This window comes from Ambystoma mexicanum, chromosome 1p, assembly GCF_040938575.1.
Source record: "Ambystoma mexicanum isolate Mex_15411 chromosome 1p, UKY_AmexF1_1, whole genome shotgun sequence".
NCBI lineage: Eukaryota > Metazoa > Chordata > Amphibia > Caudata > Ambystomatidae > Ambystoma > Ambystoma mexicanum.
This window is the reverse complement of record NC_090921.1, coordinates 1,250,268,405-1,250,295,069: the sequence shown is the minus strand read 5'-3', so window position 1 is coordinate 1,250,295,069 and position 26,665 is coordinate 1,250,268,405. Positions and strand designations below refer to the sequence as shown.

At 44.8% G+C, this 26,665-nt stretch overlaps 1 pseudogene; it reads right to left on the bottom strand.

The window, feature by feature from the left end:
- Positions 1 to 267: 267 nt before the first annotated feature.
- Positions 268 to 26,665, bottom strand: part of LOC138452664 (leucine-rich repeat-containing protein 4B pseudogene) — a 596,163-nt pseudogene continuing 569,765 nt past the window's right edge.

Here is a 26,665-nt window from a genome sequence, read left to right as displayed (position 1 = left end):
CTGTAGGAACTGTTTAACTAATCCCACAGGCACATTGTCCCTGTGTGTTGTGCATTGTGTTGTACAATTGGAATCCTTTGCAGCTGGACCTACCATGGTTGTCCATGCAGCTGTGATCCTCCTTGGACATGAGGCACCTGTGGGCTCCTGCAACAGAATATCACTCTTTCTTAGACGCTCCTGGGATATACTCCTTCCTTGCAGTAATCCTTTAAGGTGTGAATGCCCAACTGATGGACCTAGGTCACTCGCAAATAATCAAACACACCATCTTAAGATGTTTTTTATTCATCATTTTTTTTCTTGGACTATGTAAATACTGTGATAGGACCATTGTAGCCTTCAGCGTCAAATAAACAATACCCAGCTTCATTAAACTTTCACGCCTCTCCCACCCTAAAAAAAACACATTTCAAACATGTTCATACCCGGGTCCACTTGAGTCAAACCATGTATTTCCAGCATAGAAATCCACAGAAAAATACTGCTCACACTATTCAGATTACAGGTGTTCTGAAGGGAATACAAGTCCTACATTAAACTCTCCCAAATTCCCCCAATCTCTCAGCCTCAAAAATAACTTCTCTAACTCCGTTTTTTGCTGTTTTTGTTATGCTTTAGGTGTGCAAAGTTCGTAACAAGGTTGGCACATTTGAAATAGGTTATGGCACAGGTTCTTTTAAAGAAAGTCCTCCCTTACGGTTGGAAACGCCTTTTTTGTGATTTTTTAAATAATTATCTATAAAACAAAACTCCAAAGAGACCAAAAAATGAAGTAGACCATAGAGTAAGTGTAGACCAGAGTGGGATTTGCCAAGTTACTAAAACCCCAGGCCGCCACCCCTCACCAAGTTCAGCGCTCCCAATTATTACAAATTAAAAAATATCCCCTCTTCTGTTCGGGGATGGATGTTGTCTCGTCAATACCTCTTAACACTTGGGATTGTGCACCAGTGTATCCCAACAGCCATTCAATAGTAACACCATTAATACAAAAATGTAATTGTCCGTCTCAGCAATCTCCAGATTGATTCTCCCTCAGTTGCACATGTTCCGTAACACCTTTCTTTGATGAAAATAGATCTCAAATAGAATTTACCAATAAAGAGCTGTACCACAAAATAAGCTTTTTTTCTTAAATTTTCTTTCATGATTTTTTTAGTAATACATCAGGTAGTTGGATTGTGAAACATCCCATTGAAATATCAAAATATTCTTCGATTTGTGTATGTTTTTCCACATAGTTTCGTTTTTTGGACTTTTGTACTGCAAAGAAATGTTGTTAAGTAAAAGGCTAAACAAGAGACACACTGCTGATGTGGGTGTGTGTTTGTTCTCCGCATCTGCAACGAATACGCTTGAGTTGCTGCCGTGTTCCATGATATGTTTTATTCCCCCTCCAAACTCTTGTATACTAAAGACCTAAATTTGTGTCTCCTGCACATTTTCCTTCGAGCTGCTCTTGAAAAGCAGAGGTTCGTGGATGGAGTTGAGAATGGGGTTTTTAGCACAGTTCAGAGTGCCTGTGTTGTTGTTATAATGGGCTTTGTATGATGTGTAGTGATTCAGGTGGTCATGCTCAATAGCTGGCAGGGACATGTGATTGTCCCCAGGGTTGGTGGTTGGCATCTCATCTTCGACGTTGATGATCTCTATGGTCCTCGTAGGACCGTGGTGCTTGTGTAGCTGGTGCTGTTTCCGGAGCTTGTAGAAGACGATGAGCATGACGGCTGCCATAAAGGTGATAGCCACAAAACAGCCAATGATGATTTTTGTGGTCTTCATCACGTCGTCTAAATCCTTCATGATATCACCAGTGACGTCAGTAATTGGGATAGTGTAGGGTTTCTCTGTTGATCCGGTACTGCGTGGTGTTAAAGATGTTGTCGTCCTGTCCCAGCCTCCAGACAGTGTTGAGCCAAGCACTCGGTCAGTTGGTTTAGGTTCCTCCTGGGTTGTGTCCTCCACCTCGACAGTGACAGTGGTGAAGTAGGTATAGGGGGTAGTCGTGGTCTGGTCAGCTGCTGAAACATTGAGTGTGGCAGAAGCTGTGGTGTTCCCTGCTGAATTGGTGACCATGCAGGTGTATTGGCCAGTGTCCTGGACGGTGACGTTAGTAAAGTTCAGTGTACCATCATGCAGTACAGAGATACGCACTCGGTAAGAGCCATGTGTCATCAAGGTCCCATTTGGAGTGAGCCAATTTACTGATGTCATAGAAGTGCCAGTCCGGCACTTTAGCTCTGCAGCCATTCCTTCTGTGACATTCAGGTCAGTAGGTGGCTCAACAATGACCGGGGCATAGCAAGTGAAATGGCTCTGGTCCAGTTCCCCAATGTATCGAGCTTTTAAATTTGGCGGTGAATGGCAACGGGCACAACAGGTGGTGTTACTGGGTACTGTCTCTTTTAACCACCAACTTAACCACAGTACATCGCAGTTACAGTGCCAAGGGTTGTGGTTGAGGTGGACCCGCTCGAGACGGTGAAGGGGCGTAAATAGGTCATGTGGGAGTGACATGAGGTTATTGTGGGAGAGGTTAAGCTCCTCCAGTGATTTCAGGTCATCAAAAGCATTGCGCTCAATTATTTTTATATGGGCATGCATTAGCCATAGTTTACGCAGGCTGACCAGCCCCTGGAAAGATCCCGGCCGGATCATTTCCAATCGGTTCCCTGAAAGCTCCAGCTCCTCCAGTCTCACCAGGGCAGTTAAGTTGGGGATATCTTTTAAGTTACACATTCCCAAGTTGAGATACCTCAGGTTCACTAGTCCTTCAAAGGCAGCTTCTGAGATAAATTCCAACTTCTTAAGCTCACCCAAGTCCAACCTCCGCAGGGAGGGCACTCTGTTGAACGCATATGAGGGTATACTCCCTATGGGGTTATTCCTCAGCCACAGTTCCCTCAGCTTAGAGAGGTATTCAAAGGCTTGTGTGGGGACAGTTGTCAAGCGATTATCAAACATCTCCAGGGTATTGAGATTGGGGAGCCCATTGAAAGCACCCACCTCAATCTTAGCTATTAAGTTCTTGTTGAGCTGCAAGATCTCTAGATGCCGCAGGTGTTTGAAAGTGTCCTGCTTGATCACCTGGATGCTGTTCTCCTGAAGATTAAGGTACCTGGTGTTGATTGAGATGCTCTCTGGTACCTCCACTAGCTCCCTGCGGGTACAGACCACCCGGCTGGCCTGGTTGCTGCAAGAACAAGTTGCCGGGCAAGAGGTGGGTGAGGTTCCAGCAAGGGCTAGCGTTGACACCCACAAGATTAACAAAACCTGCTTCCAAACCATCCTAAGGAACTTCAGCCCTGGTATCCAGCGGGTAAAGTGGTGGACGGCCATGGTCAACATTCATGCTCTAATGATGTTCTCTATAGGAAATGCAATCCAGTTCAAATATCTGAAAGAGAAGAGAAAGGGAGACGTGTTAAATAGGGATGAGCAAGCACATCAAATTTACAATTTATCAAACTACTGCTTCATTGCAGGGATCACCTCTTTTCTAGTGTAGTGGAGTCATAAGGACCACCACGTCACCCTTTGCTGCAGTGCAGAAGACACCACCATCATACAAACCTAGACAAGCCCCATGGACCATCAAATTCAAATTCTGCTGATGTACATGGATCACTGCTGTACTCATTTATTCTTGTCATGTAGACTAGCATGTCTAGCTTCTGGTGCAGTACAGCAATCACCAATGTACTAGTCAAGTAGAGACATAGGGACTCTCATGTTAAACTCTGGCAGCAGTGCAGGTATCACCATCGTACTAGGGCAGTAGTGTGCCATGGACTATCGGGTCCAACCCCTGCTTGAGTGTAGAGCTCTCCCTAGTGGGGTCCTAAGTGTAGTACACATTCATTTATTCCGAAAAGAAAATACCTTTCAATGAAATCACAAATGTAGCACAGAAATAGCATTCACAAATTTAACATTAGCATGTCTGCCTAATACATGGGAAATGCATATTCTGCATAAAAGATATAATGTACATGTTACAAATAGAACAAATATTGACCCTATCATTAGATGTTATGCATACTCTTATTTTCATTCACTGCTGGTGCAGGTTTATTAGTGTCCATTGTAAGATGCCATCCACTAGAAGGTTATATATCCACCATCCAGAGTTTAGACCCCTCAATCTAATGTTCAGACCTAATGCTCCACTGAACATCCTGGCTAGGGGCCAGTACAACTATATTAATCTGATACCAACTCACTGCCTTCACTTTCTGCAAGGATGAAGAGGCTACTCTTGATGCTCATTACAGAGGTAAGGAATGCACCCACAGCCAATGGAGTGCACAGATCCTTCATGGAAGGAGGTATAACAAGGACCACGCATTATAGACGGATAACGTGAGTTAGGGAGTAAACGCCTCAGTCTTAACTTATTATAAGAGACATACAATGCATTGTCGCTTCTCTTCCATTAAGCCTACAGGTGCATCCTTGCATATCACTGCTCAGCTATTAACCACAAAAAATGTGCGGACTGGGCACATAAGGACCATTATTACCCACTCTTGCCACAGTGCAGCCTTCATCAATGCACTAGTGTATTACATTTTCTTAACCAACCATACCCCAATAACCCATTCATCCTTCATTTTACACCACACACACACAGACACAAACACACACACACACCCACCCATCCCCCAGCAGCTAGCCAAACACATGCTTCACAGGAAAGTCTGTGGTCTCAGAACGAGAAAGCTTAACAACTCAAATAAACCACCACACTACATCCCAATGTACAGATCTCTCAGCCCATCCTTGCTTGCAGGGCATACATTGTTAGCAAGCAACAAAGAAGAATTACAACACTCTCGGTTCAGAACGTGCATGCCCTAAACCAGCTCACTAATAATCTTACCTGAACACAGAACGGGTGCTGGCAATCTACAGGCATCAAAACAATACGTTTCACATCTGGCATCTCCACCAATTCCTACCCTTCCCTACCTCCTCAAGGACCAGACAACAATATGCCACTACAATGGCAGGAATTCTGCTATACAAGACAAATAAAAAGCATAATTACTTCCAAGCCAGTCTGAACCCTCCACAACCATTCACATGTCTGCCATATTTCCCTTTGCATTAGTAACTATTTTAAATTTAACAGCTCTTTGGAGAAGATGCTACTTGTATCGATTCCTAGTGATTCTATCGACAACCATACCATTGACAAAAAAAGCATCTAAAAAAAAAACACTGAATGCATTTTTTTTTTTTAATGGGAGGTCCCCACCAACCCCCCTTTTTAACCTTAAATTTTTTTTTTACTAAACGAAACCCTTTACCATTTAAAAGAAATGCATTCAATGGGGTTTTTTGATGCATTTTTTCAATGGTATGGTCTGTTGATGCTTTGGATTCGATGGAATGACCGGATACCACTTGTATCCAACAACTCCCCACAGGAGCGACTTCATGCATCCACAATCTCGTCTTAGAAGCTGGCCCAGGCGACCACCACCTCATCAGTGAGACTGCTTCATGCATCACTAGTCTCGTGAGTTAAGACATTACATGCGTCCTCCACCTACACAGAGAGGTTTCTGTGGCACCTAATAGCTCCCTATAGAAACTCATTCATGTAGGTGTCACTGACAATACAGACAAGCTGCTTCGTTCAGGCTGTTCCAGGCATGCACCACCTACATTAAGAAGCTGCTTCATGCAGGCCAGAGTTTACTCCAAGGGGGAGGAGGCTCTCTATGGAGGCAATTGATGCACAGAGACGTGTGCTAGGATGCAAGGGCGTGTATGTGTGGTGTGTGATGTATGTGTTTGTGTATTTATTCACGTTATGATAGATGCATAGATTCAGCTTATATATTGGTGAATCTTTCTGGGGAAGAGAGGATGTGTGAAGTAATCTTGCAAGTGGTAATCTCTGCATGGAGCAGACTCTTTGACTAGCTGGCACAACGTTTCTGAAGATGGGAGAGCATGAAAAAGCTTCTGTCAGTTGTCTGTGGAAGATACATGCGTACGTTTATCTAGGAAATAGTGGCTGCCTGGAACAACTTATTTGTCAAGATCAGGAGATGCCTGAACCTTCCTCTCTGGAGAGGTGATGGATGGATGTGCCTCATCAGCTATGAGGTGGTTGATGCATGGGCCGGTTTCTCTGGTGAGGTGGTGGATACATGGAGTAGCCACTCAGTAAGATAGTGGATGCAGGGTGTAGCTTGTATGGGATTGTGAGGAATTTGACCAACCACACGGTGGGTGTGCACTCTCCTGGGCCTTTTTGGAAATGTTCAATGAAATTGAATGATGGTAGATCAACCTCTGGAAAATGTGTGGGGCTAATCTGCACACATTTTCCTATGCTCACCACACGACATACGCCGAGACCTGTGTACTCTGGGTGGACACAGCCTACAGGTGAAATCCCCCCCAGTCACATTTAGTTGCGATATGACAGGAGTACACGATGCATCTCCAGAAGGGGGAGGGCCAAACCTTCCCCCTGCTATTGCCAGCCTAATTAACTAGCAAAGGCTCCATGGATCACTCTGTCCTTTTGCTGGGCTCTGCAGCTGGTGGCAGTGATTTGCATACTAATCAGAAAGTAATTCTAACAGGCCCACATGTGGCCTGGCTGAAGAGGATAACAAAAGAGACAGGAAACCCCAACAGCCTTTCATATGTACTGTATCATCCTGTAGACAGCTTGCGCCTCTCAGTATCGACTGACAGTGAACTGTCATGTCTGGGGCTGCGTGTTTACAGTAGTCAACCCTGCAGGGGGACACCATTCATAAGGTACGAGTATATTGTTTGGCAGAGCAAGAGAGTCTGGTTTTGCTGCAGCTTCAAGGGCGACCTGCCGCTTTAATCAGAAACCACAAAGTGCTTCAATAACTAGCGAGACCCTTTGATCTACAACAGACAGGGTGCTGGCTTTGACTTAGAATGACATATTTTCACCCCTTTTCAATTTTCTGTTGTAAAGCACTCTGGATCTGGCCTCACGCATACATGAGATTGTTGGTGGGAACCCAGGATTGGTTCATTAAGGTAGGCTTAGCCGACACCAATCACTGTGGCCCATTTGCCTTTAAAAGAAGGCGGAGACCCTCTTTTGGCAGATAATCTGAAGGCTTCACCAGAAATAGAAGGAAGAACTCATCTTTGGACCCTGGCTGAAGGTACATTCTGCCTTACATCTTCCACCAGTGAAGGAAGGCCAGGACCTCCAAGAAAGAAGCAAGATCCTTCCCCTAAGCATCTGGAGCAAAGGGGGATACTGAATCCAGAGACCCTCCAGCAGCTCCAGAACGGTACCCAGCCAGCCCAACGTGTGCCCTGCTAGGCTCTGCAGCAAGCTTCCTAGGTGGGAAGTGCCAGAGAGTCTCTGAATCTGCAACCAAGGACAAGACAGATGCCTGCAACACACTCCCCAGCTTTGGGCCATCTGCATGAAAGAACAACACAAGCCCATTGAAGAAGCTAGGAGAAGTGCATCAACGAACATCTACTGACGTCTGCCTTAAAGGACATTTTTCGAGCCAGTGGAGTACCCTGAGCTGCAACAGACTGCAACACTGATGTTTGTTACACCACAGTCGCTTACAGACATGCGAGACGTCTCGACCAGTGCTCCAGAACTGCCGACCAGCACTGAGACAATGATTCCTGACCCTGAGTTCCCATGTAGGCCAGCCTGCATCTGTCTGTCCAGCTTCACTCGCCAAACTGTTTGACACCTGATACCCACAGATGTCTCCCATCTTGAACTTTGTCACAAGAGCTGCAAAGCGCCCTGAACCCGACACGACCCTGTCAAGCATCAAGAACACTGACAAGCATAAGGTACATTGTGATTCTGTCACCCTGGTTCTTCTCCGAGGGGAAGGCACCTATAGACATTTTAAGGCCCATTGCTCCCTTTGTGCTGAAGCCATGTATCCTTGAACTGTTGTGATTATTTATTATATCAACCACACTCCTGTCAGTATCCAGAATCCATCCCTTTTCCTTCTTTGAAACGTCTGTCCTCTACATTCCTGTACAGGGTGGGTTGTATTTCGTAGTGTTGCTAGAACTGTCTATTGTGATAATAATAAAGTAGATACTTGAATACATCCTTGACTCGACAGTACCTTTTATCATTGGGTAACAATTGTATTTTCACTGTGTTGAAACCAAGCAACGATCCATGACCTTTCGGAGATAAGCGTTCCGTACTGCCCATGTTACCATATTGCACATGGAGGTTTATAGTTTGATTGTGTTTCCAATTTGTTCGAATCCCTTCTGGTGTACTAGAGGTGTGGGGCTGATTGATAGTTTAGAAACCGATATTCATCCCTGGACTACTAGTGCCATGGAAGTTGATTCGTCACGTGGGTGGTGTCTATTGTGTGGTTAAGAGTCTGTGGACATTTTGGGCAGATTGAGAGTGTTCTGTACACGTTATGCGAAGAGTCTTTTAAACGGCACACATCAACACTGTAGGGTCTTTCCAAACCAAGCCTTATTCATATAATTGTGTATTGCTCTGCACAAGTGGGTAAAAAGCATGACAAGGATATCTTTATCAGAGGGCATCTAACATGACCCAAATTGTGCTCTATACAATGCATATACGTGCCACTGAATACTCTTCGGGAGTGTTTGAAAACGTGACAGTTAGGGAAATATATACAGTCTAGACACTTCCATGAAACAAAGGGTATATGCCGCACCATACAGATGGATCAGCCAGCACAGTACTTGCTTCAGAGATGTGTATGCCACCTGCAGCCACAGATTCTGCTCTCAGGTGTGCCAAATCAGGCATCCGTCTTTCAAATGTAGATATATCATACTGGGTAAAACTGTCTAGTTTTGCAAGTGTTTGGAATTGAGGTGCTATGCAAAATGTTCTTAAAATAATCAAAAGGCAGAATTTTGCTGAAGTAGCTATCAAGTGGTTAGTATCCCAATGAACTGAAACATGTCGTTCTGCACCCTCATTCATTAGAGGACATCTTACTTTTTTTACCAACAACAATCGCTTTCAAAGATCGGATTGGTCCTATGCCACAGCCGCCCCCCCAAAACTTTGCACCACTGACCTGATCTTATAGACAAAGATCAACACATATGGAAAGATTCAGAACAAGCTTCAAAACGTTTTTTAAAATGTTTTTGTTCTACTTTGCATCCAAGTTTCAACTAAAAACTGCTGAAGACTTGGTTAAGTGACAAAATCCTGGTTACCATAAAACAAATGCATCCGTCCATCATTTTAAGATACATGTCACTGTAAAATTCAAATCGTTGACATTATAACATTTCTTTTTAAATATATTAGTTTATGGGCGAAACGTGTAGGGATGTGTTGGTAAGATATTTAGGGTTGGGCCCAACTGGGGATTTAGGGTTTAGCCGGATACATGCAGCGTCTTCAAAGGGGTTGGAAATGCAGGCTGGGAATGAGGGGCGGCTCTGGTTCCTGGTATATCTGTATGTCTAATTGGGTGTAAGGAGTTTATAAAGCACAAAGAGTATGGCAGTAGTACCAAAGACAGTAGGAGGTCAGAACATGAACCTATCATTTGTTCGGTGAAAAAAACGTTTGTTAAATGACAGTTAAGATGAATAAGTTCAGTGTAACAAAACCCTTGACATTCAGTGAAAACATGTTTTTGTTGAAGCACCTTTAAGGTGAACTCATCTGATGCAATGAAAAACTTGAAATTCAATTAACTTTAGTTTAAGTTACATTAAGGTGCCGATTTAATGTAACCTTAATACTCCTCATCCCTTAACTAGCAATTACAGTGATTGCCACATCTGCAACATATTATAGTTTTAAGAATGTACTCTTTTCCTTTTTTGCCGTTAATGCTCATTCTCGAACTTATAAAACGCTTGGGGAAAAATGACACTATTCTCAAACCCCAAACCTTCACAAATCATCCTTTCTTAGCCTGCCCAGATGCTCTCTGGCCTCAAAAGACCCCTACTTACACCCTTTATATCATTTACGTGCACTTTCCAAAATTGATTCAAGAACTTGCTTCTCGAATCGCATAATGGCCGATTTTAAAAAATGACAAACCTTGGCACCAGCAATACATCATGGGAGATGAAAATAACTTTTTGGGTACCCGGGCACCCCGATCTATGGCAACATTTTAAAAGAATGACTGGGTGGATTTACGCCACACCAACAAAGGATATCCTTTCAGCACTTTGTGCTCGACTTGTTTCTTATTTGGAGCAAATCCATGCAGCAGTTTGGGCTGTGTGCATGAGCACATTTTTTGACATTTTGTCGATGGAAAAATGAATGAAAAAGTGAGAAACACACCCTTTTTTGGCTCTTTTGAATCACAATGCGAATGCTCACAACATTTTCCAGCTCTTGGGGTCCCAGGCCCCAAATTAGGAATTTCAAACATCGTGGTGATCCGTCTAACGGCTCAAAAGTGATTAGCCATTTGATTTCTGCATTGCCTATGGATGATAGGTTTCACTCGACAGGTGTTGGAAGTGACAGCAACCTTATCTCAGAGCTCGCCCTGTTGATATCTTCTTTGATGTCATTTATGATGACATTGCCGATGCCATTTGTGATATAGTCTATGAGCTCATGGGGTGATTAATGGGGGGGGGGGTACTCTGAGTTAGGGTTATCAACACTTTCAACACCAAACGAGTTTTATGGGTCTTTTTGCGAGAAATGCTTTCACCTTAACTATCTCTTAACTTTTCCAGTGGTTTTGTTAACTTACCAAACCTGTATTAGTAAATAACTATCGCTCACTCACCATGGGCTTCACCCCTGCCACTTTGCATCAATTAAAGTGAACAACCAAGGCCCACTGGCCATGGTTGCTGACCACGTTGCACCAATTATGGTAAAAAACCAGACCCACTGGTCATGGCCCCTAACCCCCTTAAGTAAATAACGATCTCACACTGGGCATGGCTTTTGTCCAAAATGCCTTTTGGGGCGAGTGAGTGGTTTTCCAATCAATTTAATATAATATTTACATCAACTAAGTTGCCACTTTCCACTTTTTAAGGGTAAAACACTGTGGCCCACTGGCTAGTGTTTCACCCTCTTTTTTTTGTTTTCCCTTGTTACATTCCTGCAAGATTTTGTGGCAAGCTGACCGTGAAAAACACTGGACAGACTCCTCTTCCCACGAGAATGGTTCCCGTGGAAATGTAGCGTCTTTTCATTACCGTGGTAAAACAGAACCCCTTGCTACAAATACAAAAAAGTACTGGATGCATTTACACCCATCAACCAAAAGACACATTGGCAGCACTGTGTGCCCAGCTTGGTCTCATTTGGCACAAACTTATCCATTTGCTGGTCTCTAAAAGATGCCAATGTTTCTGCATGGGAAAATGAATGGGGTTGGTCTGTAACCAGCTTTCTTTCATATGCTTAATATCATTTCAACTGTTTGAGGAATGGGTCCAAAATCTTCCATTTTAGGGTGCAGGGGGGCTGTGCCAGGAAACATATTTTTAAGGTTTCAGCCAGATACATTTAGCGATATAGTAGGAGTGAGTGAATGTTAATGTTAATGGATATTTATACTGCACACTATCACCACCCAAGTGGTCCCCTGGCGCTCTGGCGGATCTGAAAGGAAAGAGGGTAGGATGGGTTAGTAGGACAGAGCAGGAAAAGTGCCAGAGAGCTGTGATGTGCTGTTGGCAGCTTCAGTTTTGTTAACACCGTTCGCTGAGCTTAGGTGTGCTTTTCGGTTAGTAGATGTCATGTGCTGTTGTGTGAGGCTATCTGTGGTTTGTTTTGTTGTTGCGGTGTAGTGAAGTGCGTGCGGTTTGTTGTGCTTTAGAGGTATGGTTGTGTTTAGTTAGAGTTTGAGAAGTGTACGCAGAAGGGTGAGAGTTTTTAGTAGTATTGGTTAGTGGCATCACTATCTAGCTGGAACGCACGTCAATCTCCATTATTCTATCTAGAGGGGATGGGTGATTATCTCCACAATTCTATCTAGATGTGACGCTTGCTTATCATCACACTCCTATCTTATGCTCACACTTCTATTAATATATGATGCATGCTAATCTTCATAATTCTTCCTAGAAGTGACGCATGCTAGCCTTCACAGTTCTGTCTAGTTGTAACGCATGAGTTTTTCAGAATTTATCTAGATACAACGCAAGGCTAATCTTTATAAATCTATCTAGATGTGACGCTTAATTAACATCACACTTCTATATAGATGTGATGCATGCTAGTCTCCACAATTCTATCTAGATGTCACACTTGATTATCATCGCACATCTATGTAGATGCAACACAAGGCTAATCATCACAATTCTATCTAAATGTGATGCATGATTATCTTCACAATTTTACCCCATCCTTACTTGCTCAAATGCAAACTATGGCTGACTAACGCAATTGGCATGATGCACAGTGTGGTTACTTTACACAATGAGGCTAGTTTCAAGATGGCTACCTTGTATAAGTGAGGCAAGTACTGATTATGGCTGAATGGTAGGACGATTAGGTAATGAGAAAGGTGGGGTAGTTAAGGAGTTATCCAGAATGGCTAACTAACATAAAGGCTTAGGGCCCGATATGACCACCACACCAACGTGGGCCACGTGCATAAGTAAAGCCGCTAGGCAAAAGGAGAAGCGGGACATCCCAGTGGGGAGCAGCAATAGCTGTTACCACTGCTTGGGCCAGAAGCGAGGCATTGCTGAGTAGCACAGTTAGAGCACAGTTCATCTAGCCGTGAGGGAGGTTGAGCAGCACTGTTCGCTTAGGTGTGGTAGGCTACTACATTGGGACTGTATGAGTGCTTTAGGGTGGTGGTGTACTAAAAATGTGGAGAGTGGGCATGGAGAGTGGAAGAGAAGATTGTATTGGGCAAAAGTGTACTGAATTTTGAATTGGTGCGAAGACGCACAGTGAATTGAATGTTCTTTTTTCTTTTTTGTGGTAACTCGGGGGTGCACCATAGGGGGCGACCTAAGGAGATTGGTTTGTCAATTGTTGGGGCTTTGTTCACTGTGGTAATAAGTTGTTGGTCAGTATAGAGTTTTCACATTGATTGTGTAAAAAATGTGCGCCCGAATCGAACACATGTGTAGGGAGCTCCCAATATATAGGGATAAGATCCTGAATTATAATTTGAGTGGTTCGAAGGGTCCGTAGGGAAAATGTTTAAACCATGGCCAACAGAAGGCCCACGTGACAATGGTATCATTGGGCATATGTATATGCAATTGTTATTGACTTACAAAGGCAAAAAGCTGTAAAGGAGGCATGGTATATTAGAGCTCTGGAAGCTCTACGATGAGGTAGATGGGGAGTCAGAGGGAGGAGATGATGCCAAAGGCAAAACACCCCACCCCTCAATTATCCAGAGACAGCGCAAGCACGACACAGGCTGTGACGTCTCTGCAGTCGTCAGCCTTTCCCCTTGGTAAGGAAAACACCAAGTCGTCACTGGTTTCAGTGCCTGTGCAGATGATATATCTGCCCCTACCTGGAACCTATCCAGTAAAACCTGCCGGGGGATATACAAATCCCTGGTATAAACCCCAAACAGAACAAGGATCATCAATAGCTTGGGGAATCACTGTGAACACTAAAAACTGAGATCCTATCATAACAAAGCTAGAAGACCTGCTTACACTGGGAAACTAATCAGAGCCTGCAGACCTTTGATATCCCCCAACAATTGCCTTACTCTAGCCAGAGCACTTATACAATCCAAACTGGATTATTGCAACAGCCTGTATGTAGGTGCCAATAAATCGGTTGTCAATAAACTGCAAGTTCTACAAAACAATGCACTCCGTGCCGCCCTTAATATTCCCAGAAGAGAACATATCTCAGCCACAAGAATCACATGCAAATGGCTCTCCATCCAACAAAAATTAGACCTAAAAGCTATCTGCCTCACCTACAAAGCTCTTAACCACCTGGCCCCACCTTATTTAACCGATAAATTCACCTTAAGACAGAATATTAGAACCACCAGATCCTCTAATACACTACAACTGACAGTGCCCAAATACTCCCTAAAAAGAGCCGGTGGATCCAGCTTCCCAGTTCTAGCCTCACAATTATGGAACACTATTCCACTGGACATCAAATCTACCCCTACATTTCAACCTTTCAGAACTAAGATCATCACCTGGTTACTCAACAAATAACTAGCACCGTATGTATGTATCTATCCGCTACGATGTTACTAATTCTACTATAATTGCTTTCATAACTGCTTTTGTAACTATACATATGCTGCACAAATGTACAAATGTTCTTACCTATGCCTGTAACCTGATGCTTAAGCGCCCATATACCTCTGGGTCAGGAGCGCTATACACAATAAATAAACAAACAAACAAACAAACCTAGCGCGTAGGGATCTAGAGGCAGCAATCTAGAAAGCAGAGGAAAAGCTACAGCTATTGATGAAGAGAAGGGAACGAGACAGACAATTTCCTGTAGTTGATGCTGACACATGAAGAGCAGAGGAGGTATTGTTGAAGATGAATAAATCAGTGATTAAGGATGTGAAAATAGAGACAGAGGATGACAAAGTCAGAAGGGAGATGTGAGGGAAGCTCGGTGCATCAAGGGCAGAGTAGACAAACTTTCAACAGCAACAGAAAGTGAGGAGGGTCAGGCAGATGAGGAAGACTGGGAAACAGAGGGAGAACAAGTGGAGAGAACTTCATGAGGGAGTGCGACTTAGGCCCCGTGCGGTAACAATAGCCGTAGAAAGAGGGAAGAAAAGGGTATTAGCATAATTGTGCGTTTTTATTTGGCCAAATGATACATTGGACCGAATTTGGTCTGTCCCATTCGACTGAATGAAAACGAACAATTAGTCTATTACATACCGAACATGTGGAGCGGGGGTTGTGGGTGTGTGCCCCACTCCCTATGATCAGTATGTATTAGCCTTGGGTGGTTGCAGGGTTGTCCCCCGCTTCCTCAACACAAAAGGTGGGGAACTGGAAAAAAAAGAACAAAGAAAAAGGGACCCTGCGGTGTCGGATCCGACCTGCATCAGAGGGGCGGATCTGACACTGCAGCAGTGAAGGGGACAAGGCGGCGTCCAAACAGGTAAGTAGGGGAGTGGGGTGAGGGTGTGTGTTGGTGTGCATGCATTTGGTTTGCGCTTTGTTCCTCTGACAATTGATCACATGCAGGCAGTTTTTTTCAGTCTGTTTGCCGCGAACAATTGTCAGGAGAACAAACACCAACAAACCAAGTAAAGGGCTAGAATGCACAAGGGGAATGAAGGGACCCAATTTCCATAAATACAGAAGGGGACAGGGCGATCACAAAAAGTGCCCTGACCACATATGGACAAGCCAATTTGATAAAGATGCTTCCTACTATTACAGCAGAAGCGGACAAGTGGATATACGCACTTGAAAAGCAAACAGCGTGAGTCGCATTATCAGTGGGGGGATATGAAAAGCATACTCAACTGCATACTAGGGAAGCAGACGAACACCATTTGGAAGAACACAGGGTACCCTGGAGTACGATTAGAGAATGACGCACATGATGGGGCTCCATTCAACAACTGTACAGCCCATGTACAGGATGCTTTGAGGAGGGCATACCCAGACAAACCTGACATAGGATCAAACATGGCATGCACAATGCAAGCTAACGAAGACCCAGCAATATACATCAATTTGATTCATGAGATGTGGAGGGAAGAGACAGGTGAAGCATGGGATTAAACCATACCAATATTCTACCTTGTAATAGGTGTCTTCCAGCAAAGTTGCAAATGAACCTAGACAAAATAGTGGGCATTGAAGCTAAAACATGGGGAGAAATCCAAGCACACATAGTACATTATAGTAAGCACAAGCATGAGACAGACAGAGAGAAGGAAGAACAATCACAGTGCACCAAAGAAAAATGAGTGCAGAAAAAGTTAGCAAAGGTGAGTATGGAAGGTGCAATGCTCACAAATGCCATCGATGGACAAAAAGCCCAGGACCTTCAGCAAGGAAGTGCAGGTAATGTGGGAAATGATAGAAGAAACATGGGAGGGATACAAGGAGCACAAAGCAACTCTCAAAGAGGAAGATGAGGAGGCTTTGGAGGTTTGAGAGCAAGGTTAGGAGGTACATGTTGGACATGTGTTAAACTGGTCATGAAGCGCTAGATTGTAGAAACAGGCAACCAATGCAATATCATCCAGGAGCTCCACCAAATCAGTAGCCAGCCTAAGACTCGTCATATAGGGAACCAGCCTATGGGGGACATGCCCCTGGGTCAACGTAGCCACAATATTCAGGCCCAAAGCAGATGGGGTCCCCACAGTGGGGTGGCCCATATAGTAGACAACCCCAAATATTGCACATAACACCACACATACAGTAGGCACCATCCCAAGCAGTTACACCAGCCCATGGAATAGAACGCATTGCAGCGGGGGACAGTAACACCTTATGCAGGAGCAAGTGTCATGGTTGATAACACATTCTGGCTCCCAGAGACAAACATGCATTCACAGTAGGACAGCCCAAAGCGAGCCCTGACACACTAAGTCCTATCTATCACCCTGGACCCAAAAAAGGAACATAAAGTGAGAGTGAAGATAGAAGACCGAATGTTTACCTTTATGGTGGATATGGGATCTACACTGCCCTGTATAAAGGAGGGAATGTTCCCATTAACCAACAGATACATTGACATACAGGGATTCACTGGGGCTATAACAAAAGTTCCTTTTACAGAAGATTTACCCATCACCATAGGGACACAAGAGATGCTAGCACCATTACTATACAGCACTGAGACACCAGTACATTTACAAGGTAGGGATCTACTCCGAAAACTAAAAATGACAATCTCATTCACTGATAATGGAATAGTATGCTCCGCATCAGGTATGCATTACACCAGAGTAGCCACTGTAGTGCAAGAACTATGCAGCACCAATGCAATTCGAGCACTACCCTTTCATGAGCAAATGTTCATGTGTGCAGTGACCATCCTGATTGGATGGCTCCAAGGAGTTTAAAACATGATATTTTGTTTGCCCGCAGAATTCCTATTTAGACCAGCAGTTCCACAGGAAATAGCACTGGGTACAAAGTTCATTTTACACATTGATGCATTGATCACTAGGAAAGACACCATCATTCTCACAGGCACAGATGAAAAGGGATAGAATGGCGCTCAATATTGTGTATAGGCCCCACAATACCATTGAGAGAAATCACTGACAAACATTTTTTTGACGACACAGCATCTGAATGGAATACTGTTCAAAATGTGCATCCGATGCCACATGGTAATAGAAAACAGAGATGTACCACAGACAGTATGATTGGCCACAGCACCACCCACACAGCTAGATGAGGACTTGGTTGCAGTACCCAGCAGACTGTGAATAGACAACCCCCAGCATTACTGAACAACATAGGAGCAGGAAGAATCAAACTCATCACCGTGCAACACAGTAATATAGTCAGTGAAGAAAGCAAAAGGCTCATCTTGGAGATTCATACAAGATCTCAGGTCTCTCAACAATATAGTGGAAGCGGAGTATCCACTAGTGCCCAACCGATCCTAAATACTCTGCAACATTCCTGCAGATGCCACATGTTTCACAGTGATCAACCTCAAAAATACATTTTCCTCTGTGCCCTTACAACCCGATTCCCAATACCCCACTTTGTTTCCTACTGCAGCCAGAGGTACCAGCACACTCGTTTACCACAAGAGTACTGTGAGTCCTGTGGTGTCTTCAACAGGGTCCACCATATGGACCTGGCAAACATTCAAATTTGAAGCACAGTACTACAATATATAAATGGCTTGCTAGTATGTAGCACCACAGAAGAACAGTGCAGAGAAGACACTATCAAAGACAAAAGATACAAGGTAGACAAACAGAAATTGCAATACTGCCAAAAGGGAGTAGTGTGTCTGGGGCAGATACTCTCAGCAGCAGGGAAAAGAGTGACCCCAGGCAGAGGGACAGCAGTCAGAAACATTCCACAGCACAAAACAGTGAAAGAAATACATCAATTCTAAGGGCTTTGCAACTATTGCAGGACATGGATTTTTGATTACTCCACATATGTCAGGCCATTACTGCAAACACTCAAAGATGCCCAGAAAAAGAAAGAGCCCCTTCAATAGACAGACAAGATGAACGAATGCTTTGATGACCGACAAATTGCCATCAGCAATGCCCCAGTATTAGCAACACCAGATTACAACAAACATTTCTCTCTGGTTACAAATGCAAATGGACAGGTGATGACAGCAATACTCACACAGAGATCATCTTAGAAACACAAATCCCTAGCCTACTACAGTGGGCTCTTGGACCTAGTTTTGCAGGGACATTTCCCATGTGAACAGGCTTTAGCAGCTGCCACACTTGCAATTCAGAAATCTGCCACAATCCCCATGGGCTGCCTAATTATGTTTTATGTTGAACATGCAGTTTTCACCATATTACAGAAAAGCAAGTCCACCCTCACAATTTATAGAGCATCTGGGTACAAGATTATATTTTCCATATCAGCCATCAACACAGTGAGATGTCACATTATAAACCCAGAAACATGTGTAGCACAACCCGTAGAGCCACACGATCAGGTACATGACTGTGAAGTGTACAATGGGGAGCCAGAGAACAGAAAACCAAGTAAGCAAGGATGCACTTGGCACAGGAGAAGTACTTATCTAGATGGTTCATCAACAATAATTTAGGAGGATCGTCAGAGACATACAGGTGCAGCAGTAGTGAGATATGCAAAAGATCAGGAAGAAGACCAAACAGTGATGCAAAAAAGATTACCCTCATACATGTCAGCATAAGCGTCAGTACTCGTCACACTCATAGAAGCAATGTTCACAAAAGTGAATGGCTCCTAGATTTTACTTTAAGTATAGGACTGCAACTTATATTCCCGCGCCATTCTATAATCTCCACCATTTTGCATGCAACTTTCTCAGGAGGTTTAAAGTGAATGGCATGCAGGGTCAAGGCATTTCTGAACCCGTCATGTGGCACTTTCTGTGTCTCATTTCAATATGAGTCTTTATTTCGCCAAGCCTATCCAGCAGGAACTCGTGCAACCTTACCATCTGCAAAATGCTGAGAAGAAGTTTTTTGTGAGGTGTTGCCATGAATCAGAAGGCAAGCACCCATGTTTGAAATATCCCCTCCCCTCTTCACCCTGAGAATCTGCAGTGTGCTTGATGCATGCCCTAGACTTAGACAGAAACTACTGTCCTTTGAAAGTCAATGAAATCTTCAATTAAATTTGCTGATTGTTGGAAAAGAAAGATTAATAATTTGATGGCTTGTGTTGGTTTTGAGTTTCAAAAGGTTTGTGACGTCTACACTGCTCAAAACCACAACAATGGTAGATCTGTTTGGTACACCATCCCAAGAGTATTCTGCTGTGTCCAGCTCCCGGTTTCACTGCCCTAGAACAAATGTACACACAAATCCATCATAGCCTTACATTGTTACCTCCAATACACATATCCAAAGTTCCTTACTCTTTATCCAGCCTATTCACTGTTCTGCTCATCATCTTGTCGAGCATAGTAGTCCCTCTTCCCACATACCCTGTACAGTGCATCAATTTCACTCAACTCAGTCCCTTGCTGCTTTTTCATTCTCCATCTGCTCAGTCCCTACCTTTCCCGAGCCTACTTTCTAGAACCTCCTTACTCTCCCACCAGTTTGAGCTCTGGTCAGCCTCTTAAAGTCTGAGGCGTAGCCAGGATTGTCTAATAAGTGGGGCCTACAGCTAATGTAGTTGGGCCCACCACAGTGACATTAACATCTGTAAATGCCCAGACAGCGCTGCTGATTGCGTAAGCATTTACAGATTTTGGGTGGGCCTTGCCAGCTCAGGCCTTACTGTGTCTACGCCTCTGCTTAAAGTCCCCTAGCCCCTATCAAGTCACTCTCACTCTGTGCCTCCAGGGCCAAGCACCCCAGCCTTTTTCTGCATCTTAAACAACCCATCTACATGCCCTTATGCCCACTGTGATGAGGAATGGGGTGATACTTCCAGCGATGACACTACAAGGCAGAGTTACAGACAAGTGGGGGCATTTCACACCACCCGTCTCTCTGCCCTTCAGTGCACAACCCTCATTGATGACACCCAACAAGGCTAAGATATGTCTCAGATTGCTGGCGGTCTTGTGCAGAACAAATGAGATGTAGCAGTTTGGGGTGGTCTGCCCCTTTCGTGGTGCTACCAAGGGTGAACTCCATATGTCTTTCCCTTTCTGTAATGGCACAAAAGGCTAAACATAAAAAAGATGTTGCTGGGAGTCCCAATTCAGGGATTACAGGACAAAGGGAGTCCTTCTGTGTTTCACTCCTAGTGTTTGAAGGTTGGCTGGCATCTACAGGATGTCCTTCAACTCCAGTGAACAGGCACTTTGTTCTTGTTAAGTCAGCAGTTTGAGGCATTGGTCCACAGCAGTTCACCCCCAATGTCAAATGGGATGGATAGGGACCGAGCTCTCCTCTGCTTTGGATGCCTTTGTCTTCACCCCTCTGGTGGGGGACTCTGGATTACACTGTACTCCCAACAGCAGCCCAGTGAATCCTTCCAGTCCTTGTAGTCCAAAGATGAATAAAAGGATGAGGGGGTGCCCCTATTCTTTAAAAGGCAAATTGTCACAGAGGATTGGTCCAATGCAAGCCTGCTATAAATTGCCCAATCCCTATTGTTGCAGCAAGTGGTCTTTGCATTATGAGATTTTACAGAGTACTACTGCCTGCAGCAAATGGAGGAGACAGAAAAAAGAAGAGAACCCTAACAGAGCGCAAGGTGGTGAGGGCTCTTCCCCAGGCACACCTGCCCTTTCTGGCTACTCTAAATCCACACCCTACCCATTCATGCTGAATTCAAAGGAACTGGAGTGATCAACACCCTGGTTTGAGGCTGGCTTTGTTATCTCATTGCTGCCTCTGAAGCACCATTCCTAGGAGTCCTCCTGAGGCTTACATGCCCGGAGGAGGGACGGTGTTACCCTTCCTACCAGAGAATCAAAGGAGCAGCATGCTGGCTATTGTTCCACATAGCAGTGGTAGAGACCAAATCACATCAGCCCTGTCACAGATAAGTCTGCTCACAAGAGCGGACACTGGTGTGATATCAAACTGTTTTGACTTTATAATTCTTTGAATCTATCAGTCACCATGCGAAAGCAGGCATGCCTTCTTTTCACAGATTTACATCCCACCTGTCTTGTTTGGACCCCATAATCATTTGAATTCAGACCAGATGTGCACACAGTTAAAATGCAACCTCTGCCTGCAGGGACTTTATGTTCCAGAAGCTGACAGGAATTCATAGGTGATGTTTGAACTTGCTCTCTGTCATTGCAGGGCTGGGATCTGAGGGATACTGTAGACTTTCGTAGCAAAGACACATGTTTGCGCTATAATTTTGGCATGGCACATTTCTGAAAAGGGGACCCGATTAGTAGTCCTCCAATTCAGAAACAGATTTCCCAGCATCATTATATTTAACACATTTTTCAAAATCCAGGGCTTTAACACCCTCGCAAGGTGGCATTCTGTCACAGTCATTGCTTGTGGCACTGTATGTGGTTGTGTGGAGCTAGCATTGTTCTGGACTGACCTTGGTTTATGATAGCCTATAAGGGCTTTTTATTATGGTGCACCCATCTCACCCACGGCTGGCTGTACCCTAATATTCATACCTATCCACTCCGTTTGTGAGCAGGCTAGCCACCTTGAATACTTGTTATAATAATTCGTGGTTTATGATTCGAACCTGTGTTACTCTGCATCGTCTTGCTTCCAAGATGAGCTCGTTGCCACTGAGCTATACTACACGTGACAATATTCACTTCATCCTGATGGAAGATATTTCTGTGCCTTTCCTTCGCATCATAGCAGCCCAGGCTCTCGATTTGGAACACCAGAATGAAAAATGTTGTTACTGGGAATCTTTATGTGTCTTTCAGCCCTACCAGAATCGAGTCTGTCTCTGAAGTGCCCAGGGCAGAGAAGATAGGGGTCAGAGTTGCCGCATGCTAAGTGCCCAAAGGCCACATAATTATACACACACAATGTTTACACACCTGGTCTTTCCACTTCTTGCCTCATAGGCAGCGAAAGATCGCAGGTAACCCTGCAGTAGAGTAGGTACAGGGCAGCACCATTCATTCAAAAACGTGCCTGTAGTGCTAATGGGGTTACAGACAATGTTGGATACACAGCACCGCCATGTTGATCAAGATGATTATGGCCCCTGCCAAACATTGACAGGTTAAATACCCACACAGGCCTCATGCTTGGTAAAACACAAAAATACTGCAGTCTCAGTGACGCCATTTAGAGGTTGCCAGGGGTAGCAACTGCGACCCCTGAGGTCTCCCTTGCTACCCCTTTGGTCTCACTTGCTACCCCTAAGAAACGCAACCTCCAGGACTAGACTCATTAAAGTTTTATTTCAGGTACATTTCAGGGGGTGAGTCACTGATTTAGTCTGTTCTTAACCACCTCAACTCAGCCTTTTATCCTTCTGAGGTTATTAAATGAGTCCAAACACAGGTAGGGTGATATTGTATGTATATTTGTTCTATATAAAGCACTTAAGTGTAAATTCTATATAATAGCACATCATTATCATTTGGTCATGGACGTCTGCTTGCATTCACGGTAATTTGGTAATATGGGCCTGTAAACACTGATCTTAATGATACATATGGCGATCCATTCTTGTATGAAATGTATATCGCATTATAGTTATATCGTAGCCATATTGTTCTTACGGTACTTAGGAACAATGCTACGCGATGCCAATTCCTGTTTTGTCAAGGGGTGAAAGGTTGTGTTCCATCGCTTCCCGTGATAACGCTTCGACATGGGGTGTAATGACATCACTCCCTGTGATGTCATCAGAGGTCAAGGGTCGTATGATGTCAGTCCCGCTACACCTAGCATTTTGGTGAAATGACGTCCCTGTCAGTCTTATGGTTGTTTCACGTTCCCATTAACCACTCCTGATACTCATACTCGGCTGTCTACAGTCTCTTCTAGTCTCAGCTCCTTTACTGCTTTCCCCTTCCTTTAACCCACAATGCATGTACTCATTTTAACACTCAGTTCCCTCCATTCTGCTGTTTCATTATGGTGCTTGCTGTTTCCGATCCTTACTGTGCCTTCTGATTCCTGTAAACCATTACTGACCTCCAGCCACTGGTTACTGGACTCCTGCTCTTTTATTTGCTCTTAACCCGACCTTTGTATGCGGTGCGTGCTGCTGTGCCACCTGATTTTGGGCTCAATATCTGTCCCCACTCCTCAGCTATTCCCCAAGTATCAACCTCTCCATTGCCTTGCATCCGAAAATGCAACTTCGATGGCCACAGCCTCTGAATGGGTTGCACTTCTACCAGGGTTAAAACAATATTATCTTGCCCTGGGGCACTAGTACTAGGACCATTGTGGCATGTGATCTCACGAATCAGCAGGAGAAACGCTGGGTGTCCTGGGTTATTTGTAGGCAAGATCCTAATTGGGGATCCTACGTGCCTGGTCCAAGACTCCTGAATGGCTGCAGTGGATGATGTATTTGCGTAGAGCACTCCTTGCCTGGAATTAACTTCCCTCCAAAAGCCCTGGGCATGCCCGAGGAAAATGTGCTTCTCCCGGGCCCAGAACATCATGCTTTCACCTTGGACCTCCATGCCTAGCAAGCAGCCCCAGGCAAGTATGGATACCAGGCTCAGGGCTGAAGTCGAGGGTACACGGAGGTGGACGGAGTTCACCCACTTTTTTCAGAGGGTGGACTCAGTCCCCGCTAGGTAAAATCCGACACATTGAAAGTCTTCCTTGAATTGAATCTGTTTGTAGGCCAGACACTTCCCCACTGCACTATATAACCTGATGAAAAATAACAAACAACTATAGCTGAAATGTCTCATTTCGGTACTGCGAGACCCAGGGAAAACATATTGGTGTTGGTTCTTGGAGTTTAAAACGTGCACACCTTTTAACGTTCACGGTTTCAAAAACACTATTAGAAGGAAATATCCTCTCTTGGTATTGTGTGTGTGTTGATTTTATGAAAGGTAAATGCCATTTTCTCTGTGCAATGTGGGTGGTTATGCGAAGCCAATTTAATGAAATGTGCATATTTCACCTTGATGTGCTAATCTCTGGTGGCGTCACATCCCATTGCGTTTGTTGATGAGTCCCCTCACTTTTATTTTTAGGACTTGACCCCTAACCATGCTGGCCTTGGAACCAGCCTACGACCCAGGCGGTAAGTTACCGCCTGGGCCGTGACTTTACCACCATGGCGTAAACTACGTTTACGCCATGGTGGTTGGCGGACTTACCGCCCCATTCCGAGGTCGGCGGGGCGGTAAGTCCCCAATCCCCATTTACCCTTCCTCATTCCCATTTTTGCCCCATAGGGCATAATGGGAGTGGGGAAGGCGTTAATTACGCCACCGTAAATTACGGTGGCGTAATTAACTCCATGGTCCCTTAGCGCCATGGATTTTAACACCTGCTAAAAGCAGGTGTTAAAAGCGCCATGGCGCTAAGGGACCTCGTAGTTGGCGGTAAGGGGTCGGCGCAGCTAACGCTGGCGTTAACCCCTTACCGCCAGGGTCGTAATGAGGCCCAAAAAGTCCAATCAGAAGTCGATGTCTGGAGATTCCGATAAGAAAAGCATCTTTTGAAAGTGTGTCTCAAGGTGCCGAATTCCTTTAATCAGCGTCTAAGAAAAGCACCTATGTAAAGTGGGAAACACTGAGGCACAATCCAATCCCATGCTTTATAATACACACACGCGTGCAACACTTTAAAAAAAAATAATGATCCATGGGCAACAATCTATGTCTGTGTGCACATTGGCTATGCTGTCTCTTCATATACTTATACTATAGGTGACAAACTCTACGTCCATGCAGACACCAGTAAAGATCCAGTTTCCAACACACATGTACACCTCCCTGTATATGAACAGGCTGGGGTCTCGACCTAAATTATCTAGACAATACATACTGTGACAAGGCTAGTAACCTCGTCTTGTCAAAAGGGGATGGGAGGCCCACGAGGGAGAAATCCAGAGCCCATCCTACACCTAAGGTGGACGGTGGCAGTTTAGAGGGCCTGATTTCCTGCCCTCTGTTTTTCCAGCTTGTGAGGCGGCGGGGAGGCACATGCATGCAGGAATAGCCAGCTGTGCAAGGGAGGCAGAGGAGGACATGACAGACAAACATGCTAAGCCTAGTACATACAGGTCGTGCAAGTGCACAGACAGAAGTGCGAGGGAGAGGGGACAAGTGCGCCCAGTCCCGCAGGGGCCAGGATTAAATTAAGTGCAGAGTGGGTGCCACTCACATGGAATGTATTACGAGTGCAGTAATGAAAGGCAGAGTGCAGAGGCCCGGAGGCAAATACAAGACTGGCGGGGGAGTCTGGGACCTGTGTGGCTATGGAGGTGTACCAGGCGACCAGTCAGCTGACTGAACAGGTTGGGGATGAGAACGAAGGAGGGGAGCAGGAGAGAAGAGAAGGAGGTTAGCAAGGGAGGGTCAGCGAGAAAAAGGAAGAGAAGAGGAATGTCTTGAGGAGTTTCCGGAACTTAAGGTGGTCCGGCTCAAGACAGCGAGAGAGACAGGTAGACTGTTCCAGAGGGAGGCACGTGCAGAGGATAAAGATCTACTCAAAAATCTCTATTTGGAAAAGTTGCTCACCCGAAGGGAGTAGGAGGATGCTGAGCAGAGGGCTCTGGAAGGAGAGTATTTAGGAAGAGGGCATTGAAGATAGTAAGGGCCCCGGTCCCAGAAAGCCTTGTGGACTATGAAAAGAGACTTGAACTTGATCATAGCAGCCACGGGGAGCCAGTGAAGGGATTTCAGTACTGGAGAGATGCAGTCCTTGGGCTTGAGGCCAAGGATATGTCTCGCCGTTCTGTTATGGATAAGTTGAAGAGGTCGAAGAGTAGAGGTAGGAAGATTGAGAAAGAGACTGTTACAGTAGTCCAGTCTGGAGAGAAATAGGACTCTGGAGACAGTGAGCCTCTGGGGAAATTTAAGAAAACATAGAATACCTCTGAGGTTTTTTACCTCACTACTGGTTGAGGGTACAGGACCAAGGGTGGTCGGCCAGAGTGAGAGTGGGAAAACAGGAGCAGGGGTCCCAATGAGGATGATCTCTGTCTTACTGGCATTAAGGCAGGGATCATTAGCAGCACACCAGGACTGAATTGTGGACAGACAGTCCGGGATGAGTGAGGAGGAGGAGGAAGAGGCTGAGGGTAGCTTGAAAGAGAGCTGAGGGCCATCCACATAACACTGAAAATTGGAGGTGAAGGCCCTAGATTATGGGGGCAAAAGGGGCCATGTAGACATTGAAGAACCAGCGGAATAGGTTAGATCCCTGTGGGACACCACAAGTAGCGAGAGTGATAGCGGAGAGAAAGAAACCGAGTTCTACCCGGGAAGGATGGTCAGAAAGAAAGGATGCTATCCATGCCAGGGCTTGATAGTTTATGCCCAGGGTCTCATGGAGACGGGAGATCAGGATGTTGTGGTTTATTGTATCGAAAACCGAGAAGAGGTCAAGAAGAATGAGGACAGAGGGAGAGTTAGAGTCAAGGTTTTAGAGTAGGTCTTCGCAGATGTTCA